The 12,992-nt window shown below is 37.9% G+C and overlaps 2 protein-coding genes across 9 annotated transcripts in view; one reads left to right on the forward strand and one right to left on the reverse strand.

Moving 5' to 3' along the window:
* CCDC122 (coiled-coil domain containing 122) overlaps window positions 1-11,276 on the reverse strand; it is a 71,535-nt gene extending 60,259 nt beyond the window's left edge. Inside the window, exon 1 of one of the 2 annotated variants that reach the window (XM_058437847.1) lies at window positions 11,258-11,276. The gene's annotated coding sequence lies outside the window, so the exon portion shown is untranslated. Of the gene's footprint in view, window positions 1-8,088; window positions 8,108-11,257 lie in introns of those variants that run through there. The other variant, XM_058437845.1, reaches the window with a different exon arrangement.
* Window positions 1-12,992, forward strand: part of LACC1 (laccase domain containing 1) — a 141,615-nt gene that overhangs the window by 16,132 nt on the left and 112,491 nt on the right. The window lies entirely within an intron of this gene.

Below are 12,992 nucleotides of genomic sequence, written 5' to 3' on the forward strand. Positions count from 1 at the left end.
CTCATGTTTTAAGATTGTATTTTCATTCTTTTTTTTTCTGTTTTTTGTTTTTTTTGGTTTTTTTTTTTTTTTTTTTTTTTTTTTTTGAGACGGAGTCTCGCTCTGTCACCCAGGCTGGAGTGCGGTGGTGCAGGCTCTCGGCTCACTGCAAGCTCCGCCTCCCGGGGTTCAAGCTCCGCCTCCTGGGGTTCAAGCCATTCTCCTGCCTCAGCCTCCCAAGTAGCTGGGATTACAGGCGCCCGCTACCATGCCCGGCTAATTTTTTGTATTTTTAGTAGAGATGGGATTTCACCGTGTTAGCCAGGATGGTCTCGATCTCCTGACCTCATGATCCACCCGCCTCAGCCTCCCAAAGTACTGGGATTACAGGCATGAGCCACCGCGCCCAGCCAAGGTTGTATTTTCTTATCCCTCCCATCAGCCTTGTTTTCATACTTGATATTTCATATTTACAAGGTACCTTCATTCCTTTGGTTTTCTACTTTTCAATACATATCCAGATTTGGCTATAGAGTTATCCGTTTGACATATCCTGTGTCCCCTCAAATAACATCCTCCAAACTTAACTCATCATCTTCTCTCCAAAAGCTGCTCCCATCCTGTCTTCTATCTCAGAGAATGAAATCATTATTCATGCAGTTGCCCAGCCAGAAACCCTGGAGTGTTTCTGAATGCCTCCCTTTCCTTCTCCCCTTCCCTTCCCACACTACTGACTGTATATCTACCATCCGTTCCCATGTCTGTTTCTCAACTTTCACAGACATTCAGGTCATCATCTCTCACCTATATCATTAGAGCAGCCTTCTGACTAGTCTTTCCTTATTGAATCCCTTCTTACAGTATCATTATTGATTGTTTTAAAATGCAAATCTGGTCATATTACATCTCTCAAAAAATTTTTATGGCTTTCCCACTGCTTCCAAGATAAAGACCTACTCACTAAAATGTATAAGTGCTGTCATCCTCTCACCCCAGCATACTTCTTTAATTTCTACCACTCCCCATGCTGTAGCCATTCTCTACTTTTTTCATTTCCTAGAGTGTGCCATTAAGCTAGGCCAGACCAAAGAGGTTGGTTGGCATTCAAAGACTGACTAGAACTCAGATTTTTGTTTAGGATTACCTTCACTTAGGCTTTCTACTAAATTAGCAAATAGGAAGTACCAAGGACATCTACAATATAAACATTTACGTAAATGAGTACAACACTCTAGTGTCTCCCTAGTTTCTCATGGAGATATGGCCAAAATTCAGTTGTCAATGTCATATATATATAGCGAGTACCATGCCAGATTGTACATGGAAGCTTAGTAGCTTTTGTTCCACTGGGCAGTGTGAGGGGCCATACTAATGCTCAAAGGCCTACCTTCTACTGTATAAAGAAAGTTTTACTATATTGAAAAGCATGCACAATATTTTTTTCTGTGTTATTGGGTCGACAGCAGTTCTCACCATGATCACCATCATCTTCCACAGCTATGTTTTCTCCTGCTTCTTGGCTTTGTACACATTGCTGGCTCTTTGTACACATTGCATACACACAGCATTTGTCAATGTCTCCTCTTTTGAATAACTCTTAACCATCCTTTAAGACTCAGATCTGGGGTCATCTCTTCCAGAATGTTTTCTTCGTTGTTTGCCTCATTAGCAACCATCCTGGGCATCATTTTTTATGGTCCTCAGTGAACTGATTTTTAAATGTTGCTCTGTTTAATTGTCTACTACTAAATATAGGCTCCAGCAGAGTAAGGAGGATATCTTACTTATCTGCATATTTTTAGTACCTAGCAAAGATATTATCACATTATAATAATCTAATATCTATAGGATAAAAAAGGGAAAGAGGGAAGTGTATTATTCCTTTCTCACACTGCAATAAAGAACTACCTGAGGCTGGGCATGGTGGCTCATGCCTGTAATCCCAGCAATTTGGGAGGCTGAGGCAGGCGGATCACAAGGTCAAGAGATAAAGACCATCCTGGCCAACATGGTGAAACCCTGTCTCTACTAAAAATACAAAAATTAGCTGGGCATGGTGGTGTGCACCTGTAGTCCCAGCTACTTGGGAGGCTGAGGCAGGAGAATCGCTTGAACCCGGAAGGCGGAGGTTGCAGTGAGCTGATATGGTGCCACTGCACTCCAGCCTGGGCAGCAGTCTTGCTCTGCTGCCCAGGCCATCAAAAAAAAAAAAAAAAAAAAGAACTACCTGAGCAATTTATGAACTACTGGGTAATTTATGAAGAAAAGAAGTTCAATTGACTCACAGTTCCATAGGCTTAACGAAGCATGACTGGGAGGTCTCAGGAAACTTACAATCATGGTGGAAGGTGAAGGGGAAGCAAGCACCTTTTTTCATATGGCAGCAGGAAAGAGAGAATGGGAAGGGGGAAGTGCCCACACTTTTAAACCATCAGATCGCATGAGAACTCACAATCACCAGAACAGCAAGGGGAAAATCCACCCCCATGATCTAATCACCTCCCAACAAGCCCCTTCTCTGACATGTGGGGATTACAATTCGATATGAGATTTGGGTGGGGACACAGCCAAACCATATCAGAGGGGAAAGAATCATTAAATAATCTAATACAAAGTCTGGAAGGATAAATATAATAAATCACATTTTGGAGTGTTTGTGTGTTATTGATTTTCACAAGGTTCATTTATATTTCCAGTGTTTAGTTGAATTTATTTAAATAATAATGATGTATCAAAATCCCTAAGGAAAGAATGCATATAATAGAAATCTGTTTTAAGACATTTGGCCATATTTCCTTATCCATCATTAGAATTTCCTGTTTCCAACTTGTATAGCAACATAAACTTTAAAATACTGCTTTAGGACAAAAAATGCTGGTGATGATGTGGAGAAAGGGGCACTGTTATACACTGGTGGTGGGAATGTAAATTAATACAGCCATTATGGAAAACAGTATTGAAGTTCCTCAAAAACCTAAAATAGAACTACCATATGATCCAGCAATCCTACTATTGGGTGTATATTTAAAGGAAAGGAAATAAATATGTTGAAAGGCACTCCCACGTTTTTTGCAATGCTATTCACAATAGGCAAGATATAGAATCAACCTAAGTGTCTATCAACAGATGAATGGATAAGGAAAATGTGGCATATATACATAATAGAATACTATTCAGCTGCAAAAAAGAATTAAATCCTGTCATTTATGGCAACATGGATGAGCTTAGAGGACATTATGTTAGGTAAAATAAGCCAGGCACAGAAAGATAAATACTGCACATTCTCACTCATGTGTGAAAAAAAAAAAAAAAAAAAAAAAAAAAGATCTCATACAAGTAGAGAGTAGAGTGGAGGTTATTAAAGGCAGGGAAGGGTAGAAGGTTTGGAGGGATAGTAAGAGGTTGGATAACATATAATTGCAGCTAGATAGGCGGTATATGAGCTAGTTTTCTACAGCGCTGTAGGGTGACTCTAACAATTTATTGTGTGTTTTCAAATAGCTTGAGAAGCAGATTTTAAACGTTTCCAACACAAAGACCTTATAAAATGTTTGAGGTATTGAATATGCTAATTACCCTGATTTGATCATTACACATTGTATACATGTATCAAAATATCATACTGTGCCTCATACAAAAGTATTATGTGTCAATTAAAAATAATAAAAGCAAACACATTTTAAAAAGAAAAAAATACTGCTTTAGGATACATGTCTCCTTTGGGAATCATGTATGTTAAAACCTAATATTTATTACTAATTCTTTCCACTCCTGTAATAATATATTTTTAGTATTTATCTTATACCATACCCTGTCTATGCCTTTAGTGAAACAAATACAAACTATTTAATCAATACTCTATGACAGTTACCCAGAGAGTGAAGACCAAAATGTAGATCTTTTCCACAAAAATTCCAACTTTTCGATAGTTTTGTTGATATTTGATAGTAAAGTAGTCAAATAGTTTTTTTTTTCTCTCTCTCTCTTTCAGTAGTCTCTATTTTTAGAGTAGTTTTCAACCTTGGCTACATAATAGAATCACCTGTTAAGCTTTAAGAACCATGATGTCTAAGCCACATGCCAGACCAATTAAATCAGAATCTGGGGTAGCACAACATCAAGGCTTTTAAAGCTTCCTGAAGGATTCTAATGTATAACCAATTTGAGGACCTCTTCTCACTAGGTACTTTTATATCTTCAATGTTTAGTTGAATTTATTAAAATAATATATATTCAAAGTACTGCAGGCTGGGTGCAGTGACTCACACCTGTAATCCCAGCACTTTGGGAGGCCAAGGTGGACGGATCACCTGAGGTCTAGAGTTCAACACCAGTCTGGCCAACATGGCGATACTCCATCTCTACTAAAAATACAAAAATTAGCCCGGTATGGTCGCGCGCCTGTAGCCCCAGTTATTCGGGAGGCTGAGGCACGAGAATCTCTTGAACCCAGGAGGCAGAGGTTGCTGTGAGCCGAGATCGCGCCACTGCACTCCAGCCTGGACGACAGAGTGAGACTCTGTCTCCAAATAAAATAATAATAATAATAAAAGTACTACAGATAAAGAATGCTTGCAGTGGAGATCTGTTTTAAAGCATTCAGCCATGTTTCTTTACCCATCTTTAGACATTTCTGTTTCACTTGTGGTAAACTTTAGAATAGTATTAAGTCTAACCTGATTTAAATTTAGAGCTTTTCACCTCCCCAGCTTAGACCAGACAAGCACTGGGGCATAAAGCATGATCTGTTCTCTGTTTTCCCAACTGTGATCATGTTTTTCACCTACTAATGCCAGGGTGTTGATAGCGAGGGAGGATGAGAAATAGGTTGGGTTAGTGGGCCACCTCTGCAACTCGCCTCCCCGCCACTACCACACACCCATTCAGACAAGGTACTCTCCAGCTGACCATTTACCGCACCCATCCAGCTTTGATGGTACACTCTACACAGCCTCTTCCTATTTTACAAAGACCATTGTAGCCTAGCTATGCTCCCTTAAACCCACAGGAAACTTGACATTTTTGCCCCATCAAATTCTAGATGTGCAAATGATTCCCAATATAGCCTTGTCTCTTTGCTATCCAGGTAGCTCCAGGCACTAACTAGCCTCCTTTTTTTCAGACTGAAGCAGAGGAGAGTGAGGCAAAGGTCACAGTGTATTCAACTCCCAAACTTAGGGGACCACAGGTCGAATTTAACTTAAACGAACTGCTTTGGTTCCCTGCAGCGCCTGGCTCCAGTGGAGGGAGATGGCCTTTTTTTTTTTGAGGAGTAAAGGGAAATGCAAAAGACTATGATAATGCTCTTTAAAAAATTCTCAGCCGGGCACGATGGCTCAAGCCTGTAATCCCAGCACTTTGGGAGGCCAAGGCAGGTGGATTGCCTGAGCTCAGGAGTTCGAGACCAGCCTGAGCAACATGGTGAAACCTGTCTCTACTAAAATACAAACTAGCTGGGCGTGGTGACAGGCACCTGTAGTCCCAGCTACTCTGGAGGCTGGGGCAGGAGAATCACTTGAACCTGGGAGGCAGAGGTTGCAGTGAGCCGAGATCACGCCACTGCACTCCAGCCTGGGCGACAGAGTGAGACTTGTCTCAAAAAAAAAAAAAAAAAAAGTTTGATCAGTTTCCCTTCTGAAGCTTTAGTCTCTGCAAGAATATGGGGCTACCACTCTTAGCTTTGGCCTCTTTTTAATTTAACTTTATTTTTATTTCTTATTATTTATTTATTTATTTGAGACGGAGTCTCACTCTGTCACCCAGGCTGGAGTGCAGTGGCGCGATCTCCACACACTGCAAGCTCTGCCTCCTGGGTTCGCGCCATTCTCCTGCCTCAGCCTCCCAAGTAGCTGGGACCACAGGTGCCCGCCACCACGCCTGGCTAATTTTTTGTATTTTTAGTAGAGACAGGGTTTCACCGTGTTAGCCAGGATGGTCTCGATCTCCTGACCTCCTGATCCGCCTGCCTCGGCCTATCAAAGTGCTGGGATTACAGGCGTGAGCCACCACTCCCTGCCAGCTTTGGCCTCTAACAAAGATTGCACAACAGGAAAAATCTCATGTTACATTCTGTTACAGCTTTATGGGAAATCACATTTCTAGGAAGGAAGGAAAACTCAATAAAATGAGAGTCAATGAATAATTCCTTGACATGATTTCATCAGTGTGGCAACCACTGTTGCTTCTGAATCTGCTGGAATAGGAAGTACACAGAAACACCTAGAAATATTCCCTCCACAAATGTTGAGTCTGAATCTAATCAAGCTCTAGAGCTAACCACAAGTTTATAAAAAATTTGGAGAAGGAAGGAGTAAGTTAAAGGACACCACAATTCAAAGTGTGGGACAATTGATCTAATTTTTGCAAATGGTCAATGGTAAGAATTGAAAGAAAGAATGAGAGGGGGACTATTAGATTAAAAGAGATTTATGAGACATGGTAATCACAAGCAACGAGTGAACCTAGTTTGGAGTTTCATTAGAATAAGCCAACTCTAAAGACAGGTGTTTTTAGATAATTGTGGAAATTTAAATGCAGGATAGGTATTAAATGATACTAAAGAATTATTGTTAATCTTGTTAGATGTTAACGACATTGAAGTTAGAAATATCCATGTTAGAAATATCCATGTCAATACATATTGAACTATGTAGGGATAAACTAATGTGTTATCTGAGAGAGGCCACTAAATGCTTTATTAATAATAAAGAAAAAAGGCATGGATGACACAAATGTGGCGAAAGTCTTTAATTGTTTAATCTGAGTGATGAGCATCTGGAGCTTCATTACACTATTTTCCATACTTTTCGGTATGTTTGTAACTTAGTCATAATTTTTAAAGAAATTAAACATAATAATATCTAAAGTAATATCTCTGTTTTTGAAAAAGTAAATATACATGTCAGTTTTCTTTGTTAAAGCAGAAGACAAACATTGTCAATCCGCTACTCTTCTATATGCATGAGTTGGAGGAGAAAACAAAAGCCTGTGACTGTTGGATTCTTATTTGAACAAAGAATATGAAGCCTAGGCAATACAGCGAGACCCCATCTGTACCACGAAAAAAAAACAAAAAAAAAAAACCTGGCATGGTGGCACATGCCTGTAGTTCCAGCTACTTGAGAGGTTGAGCTAGGAGGATTGCTTCAGTTCAGGAGGTCGAAGCTGTAGTGAGCCATGATTGCACCATGGCACTCCAGCCTGGGCAGCAGAGTGAGATGCTGCAGCCCTCCCCTGCCCCCCAAAAAGGAGTATGGGAGTCATATGCCATATATATTAACATGGAAAACAAACAGTTCATATATAGGAGGTCCATAATTTGCAAAATATGGACAGTAATGACTTAACACTTTTCTACTAGAACTGCTAAACAACAACTATTTAAAAAAAGGTGTTTACTCTTAGACTTTCTGTTATATTAAATGGAATCTGGTTGGCATGATGATTCCTTTAATGAAAAACTACATAGTTTCCATCCACTGGCATAAGAGTGGAATAGAAATGTGTAGCTAAATAACAGTTTATGGTCCATACTTGGAATATCATAGACCATTTCGGGAAGTAACACCTGAACAAGTTCAGAGGAAAGCAATACTAATGGTGAGGGAGCCCAAAGCCATATATGATCGTGGAGGAATGGTCTTAAAGGGATTAGAAATGATTAGCATGGAGAAAATAAATCTCAGTGGCATAAGATAGCACAGTGCAGGTGTCCGACATACAAAATACCAAAGAGATTGAAAAACACAGAACCAATTAGTGGAAATTATAGGAAGGATGATTTTGGCTTTGTATGAATGTTAGGAAAGACAATTGCCAATAGGCCTTAAACCTCCCAGAGCATTTTTTCCTGGGCATACCAAGAATGCAAAGCTTTGACTTTTTTTTAATGCAACCATTTTTCAAGATTGTTTGCAGAAAGCAACCTTAAGGGATAAGTTTATGTCCCACTTTGGGGAAAAGAGCCACCTTACTTTCTGCTTATAATAAAAGCAGTGGATTCTCCAAGCTCAGTATTCCTAACCTAGGACACAAATCCACTATATGCGTGAGATATACCTGGACCCCTCTCTGGTGCCTCATGGGACTTAGGGGGCAAGGAGAACTTACTCAAATATGATGTTCGTGCTGCTTGCTAAGCATGAATAATGAAGTCTTTTATCCCATGTCTTCTGCCAACATTTAAGAAACAGTGATAGGCTAATTTATTAACTTGTAAGTATGGTGAGATCAAGAAATCTCATACCCAACAATGGAGAACACATTAATTAGTAGATTTCCTATACAGAAGTGTTCACATGTGGATGTGTAAACTTCTTGGAGAAGATGATGTATAAACATAGCAAAAAACAAAGTTTCAGACAAGTAGTTTTTCTTAGACTTTCAATGTCATTTCAATTCCATAAATTGTATTATTCCTTTTTAGGAAACACAAATATAATTGGACTTATCTACAGAATACCAGGACTCCCTAGGAAGTCTCTACATAAATATGGTCTCAATATTCATTTAAATAACCCAAATTCCATCCATTGTCTCTATGTATTTCCACTCTGATAAACCTTTAGTAGCTTTCAGATAAAGGGAAATCCAAGATTATTATGCCAAAAATGTAATTCTCTTAGACTTCTTGCCAGAGTTCTTGGCATCCAAGGCAGTCAAGATTACCATATCCAAGGTATATACTACCAATATGGCTTAGTATTGTTGATCATATGACTGAGGCAGTGTTTGCCAAATTTTTCCACTGTCTAGTCTCTGCCATGATATCCCTTTTCCTTCCTTACTAGAAGTTGAGTATCTCTGACTCATCTTATTGGAAATTCACTGACATTAGTTTTATTAATATTAATAAGAAGTATCTACAGTGTTGGTAAGCACACATAATATTTTTCTCCCATTGCCAAAAGCCTCTGGTAATATTTATCAGAATACTTTGAAAATGTGTATTAAAATCTAGTCTAGAATTTTGAATGAGTGGTGTAATTCAGTTTGGGATTACATACGAACTATGGCCTTCACTGAATGCAAGCAAAGCTTTAACACTAGCATCATGGTCAAAACTTTGTCCTCTTCGTTCGCAAATGCTTTGTGCATCACACAGATATATCCACTGGGTGGCAGTATGTACTCAAGAATATTTACTATTTCTAGTTGCCTCAATCTAACGGAATTTAAAGATGTCAAACTTTTTTTTTTATTTGGAAAATAGCCATTGTAGTGAATCTTAAGAAACAGTATTGTCTGAATGCAAGCTCCTCCCTAGAGATGATTATGGAGATTATAATAATGTTAATATTATATACTTCCTACCATTTACTCTCAATCATATTCTTTCTTCTGCCAACAATACTCTTAGTATGAGAATTGGTAATTACCTATTATCCTACCTCTTATTTCTGTAACGTATCTCGTAGTTCTGAGGAACTTGCCTGGCAGTAGACTTTTCCCTTTCTCCATTTTGTTTCTTAAATATCATACCCTCTCTACAGTGAAATCAAGAGATAGACCTTTAAGCTTCTGTATATACCACATGTACCCCTTTAGTTCTGCACTACCTCCTAGACAAATAGAGCAGATTCTTGATATTCACATAGTCTTGCGAAGTCATATGGTTCTCTTTCATTTAAATTAATTCTGTCTGAAATGCAGAATGACACCAATTAACTTGCTCTACATAAGATTTGTCTTCAATGAAGAGAGGGAAAACCTTCCAAGAAATTAAATTGTGTAATCAGGTAGGACTACAACTATGAGAAAAACTCACAAAAATAAACATATTTTAAAAATTGAAAATAAAATACTAACTTAGTTGTGTTAGATGGTGGAATTATGAAAGCTTTTGTTTCCTTTTTCTGCATTTGTGTAGTTTTTCCTATATTTTCTTTAATGAACTATACTTTTTCAAATAAAAAATATATAACTGCTCTTTAAGCCATCTTTTGTCTTTCTCCCACCTCAAAGGAAATATTCTTGTTTTTAAAATATCCTATCTAGTTTTCTGCTATCTAATTTTCCAAAAGATATTTAGTAATAGTTTGACATTTCCTTGCATCTCCAAACATGGCACTGGTTTCTGATGAGTGTGATGGGAGATTTGACTCATTTTTTAAAATAAACATTTTACAGAGAGTTGCACAGATAGTGCAGAGTTCCCATACACCCAACACTCAGTTTCATTTATTAGAAACATCTTATATTAGTTTGGTACATTTGTTGCAATTAATGACCCAATATTGATACATTATTATTAACTAAATTCCGTACTTTATTCAGATTTCCTTTGTTTTCACCTAATGTTCTTTTTCTGTTCTAGGATCCCATCCAAGATAACTTATTACAATTTATTTGTCATATCTCCTTAGATTCTTCTTGGCTATCACAGTTTCTCAGACTTTATTTTTCATGACCTTGGCAGCTTTGAGGAGTACTGGCCAGGTATTTTGTATTAACAGAATGTCCCTCAATTGGGATTTGTCTGATGTTTCTCTCATGATTAGAGTGAGGATATGGATTTGGGGGAGGAAGACCACAGAGGTAACATGCTATTCTCATTACCTCACATGGAGGGTATGTGCTACCAACCTGACTTAGCATTTGTTGATAGTTTGACTGAGGCAGTGTTTGCCAGGTTTTTCTATCACAAGGTTACTCTTTCATTGGCCTTCCCATACTACACTCTATAGCAATGTGTGCATAGCCCACACTTCAAGAGTGGAGGGTTATGTTTCACACTGTGACGGTGGAGTATCTACATCAATTATTACAAATTCTTCTATACCTGAGATTAATCTACTCTCTCCCATTATTCAATCATTTATTTAAGTCAGTATGAACTCATGGATATTTATTATATACTTTAGATTATAATCTAATATTATTTTATTTGTTTTTCTTAAATTGGTCATTGGTGCTTTTTCAGTTGGGTTCCTGTGTCCCTTTGACATACTCCCACTATTGTGGGGTGTGATTTTAGCACGCTGTTACTTTCTGGCACTACTAGTACTTCCGAATCATCTTATATAGTCCCTCCTTGGTCCCTAAATTGGATAATGCTTTTTAACTCTCATCATAAAGATCAATATTGAAAAGGACACACTGAGTGTCCATTGCATAAAGACCTTGTGTTAGGAATACGACTTTTTAAAAAGCCTCTTTTTGGATAGATCTTTTGCTTTAGCTGAGAAAATTAGACAAATACATATAATAGCATAATCCCATTTATTAAACATAACATTAGCCTGAAAAGAAAAAAATTCACATAGTAGTGTGTACTCACCCTTCAATCCCACCTGTGAGTTTGGCCTGGATACTCATAGGAAGGGGTCAAATGTGCAGTGTAGGAGGGAATTCTGAGGCTGGACAAAATAGGAGGAAAGTCATCTAGAAAGCTATCATTAGAAACATCTGGCTAAGGAGAAACAATGATGACATAATCAGAATAGAACTTAGAACCAGCAAGTTTCCTCCAGCTGTAAGTTCAAATTCAACTGCCAGAAGTGTACATATCACTCCTGACAGCCCCTCTGATGTTGTGACTCTTCAAGGGCCTTTGAGCTCAGCTAATAATTTTTCAAATAAAAATCCCAGTATACATATACAACAAAAAAGATATGTAAAAATGTCTTACAGTTATATTATTTGAGTTTTTGTTGAGTTTGTGATATATATAACATATTGTTATATATATATAATTTATATATAAAAAACAAAAACTCAAATAATATAACTGTAAGAAATTTTTACATATCTTTTTTTTAGATAAATAAACTGAAACCCCAATATGAAGTCAAGAATGCTAGAGCTGGACATGACCTGAGCGAGGTCTGTGACCTCCTGGGAATCACTCCACAGTTAGTGTGAAACTAGATGCCAACTGTCTTGACCTTCGGATCAGAGCTTCTTTCACCACAGAGCTTTGCTTCATTGAATAATTTATTTACACATTCCACTCATCCATTTATTCTACAAAAAAAATTTAATAGCTCCTTCATGCCTGACACCGTGCTCAAGTTTGTAAGTACAAATTTTGAGAGTTTGCACTACTGTAAAGAATTGAATAACAAAATTAGATAAACTGCCACCAGGTGGCATAAATCCTCATACTGGCAAGGATGTTTGTAGGTAATTTGTAGTAACTATTCAGTTTTTCCTCTTAGATTTTTTTTTTTCCTTTTTCAAATTCAGATGGTGAGAACTGGTCTGAATGTACAATTCAGTCTTACCGTTTTCCATCAAGGTGTCACCAATCTTCCAGTCTCCCAGGCAGAAGTCTTTGAGTTATGTTTTGGTTTCATCTTCTACTTATTGAGTCACAGCTTATTCAGACTGGCTGCTTTCCTCATCTTTAGCTCCTTTATGAAAACCTTCAATTTAGCAGTGTCAGGGAAAAAAAAACTGCCTTGCGTTGGTCTTATCCTACTGCAAGTTCACTGCTGCCTCTGCTCCTGCTGTTCCATTTCCCTGAAATTCCTTCTTCTAAACTCTTTCATCATTGACTCACCAATGTTCAACAAATATTTGAGTGGTTGTTATGGTGATGCTGATATATGAAATGCCAAACTATATACTTTCCTCCCATGCCAGGATCTGCTATGTCCCTCCCTGCCCTTCTGACAGTAGAGAAGTTCTAGTAGGTTAAATGGGTATATGATCAAATAATTGCTATATTAGGGGCATTTACCAGCCATCGTCGTGACAAAAGTATCAGCTTTGCAGAGGTGATCAAGAAATAAATTGGTCCTTGGTTTAGGTATAAAGGTAAGTCAACTAGTTTAAATGGATACAGGGTCAAATATTGTCCTACACAGTGAGATAAAATGCCGTGGCACTTCAAGTCTGACAATTTTAGACTGAAATTTTAGATGGGAAGAAGGTATGATGCATATAGGCAAGTGGCCAAAGTTGATTTTATAAAGAAAGGCTGAAACCAGATTAAAAGGGCCCTTGAAGGACATGCAAAGAAGTTAGGACTTTATCTTTTAGGCATTAGAAACCATTACAAGATTTAGAAA

This window comes from Hylobates moloch, unplaced genomic scaffold (genome assembly GCF_009828535.3).
Source record: "Hylobates moloch isolate HMO894 unplaced genomic scaffold, HMol_V3 SCAFFOLD_4, whole genome shotgun sequence".
Taxonomy (NCBI): domain Eukaryota; kingdom Metazoa; phylum Chordata; class Mammalia; order Primates; family Hylobatidae; genus Hylobates; species Hylobates moloch.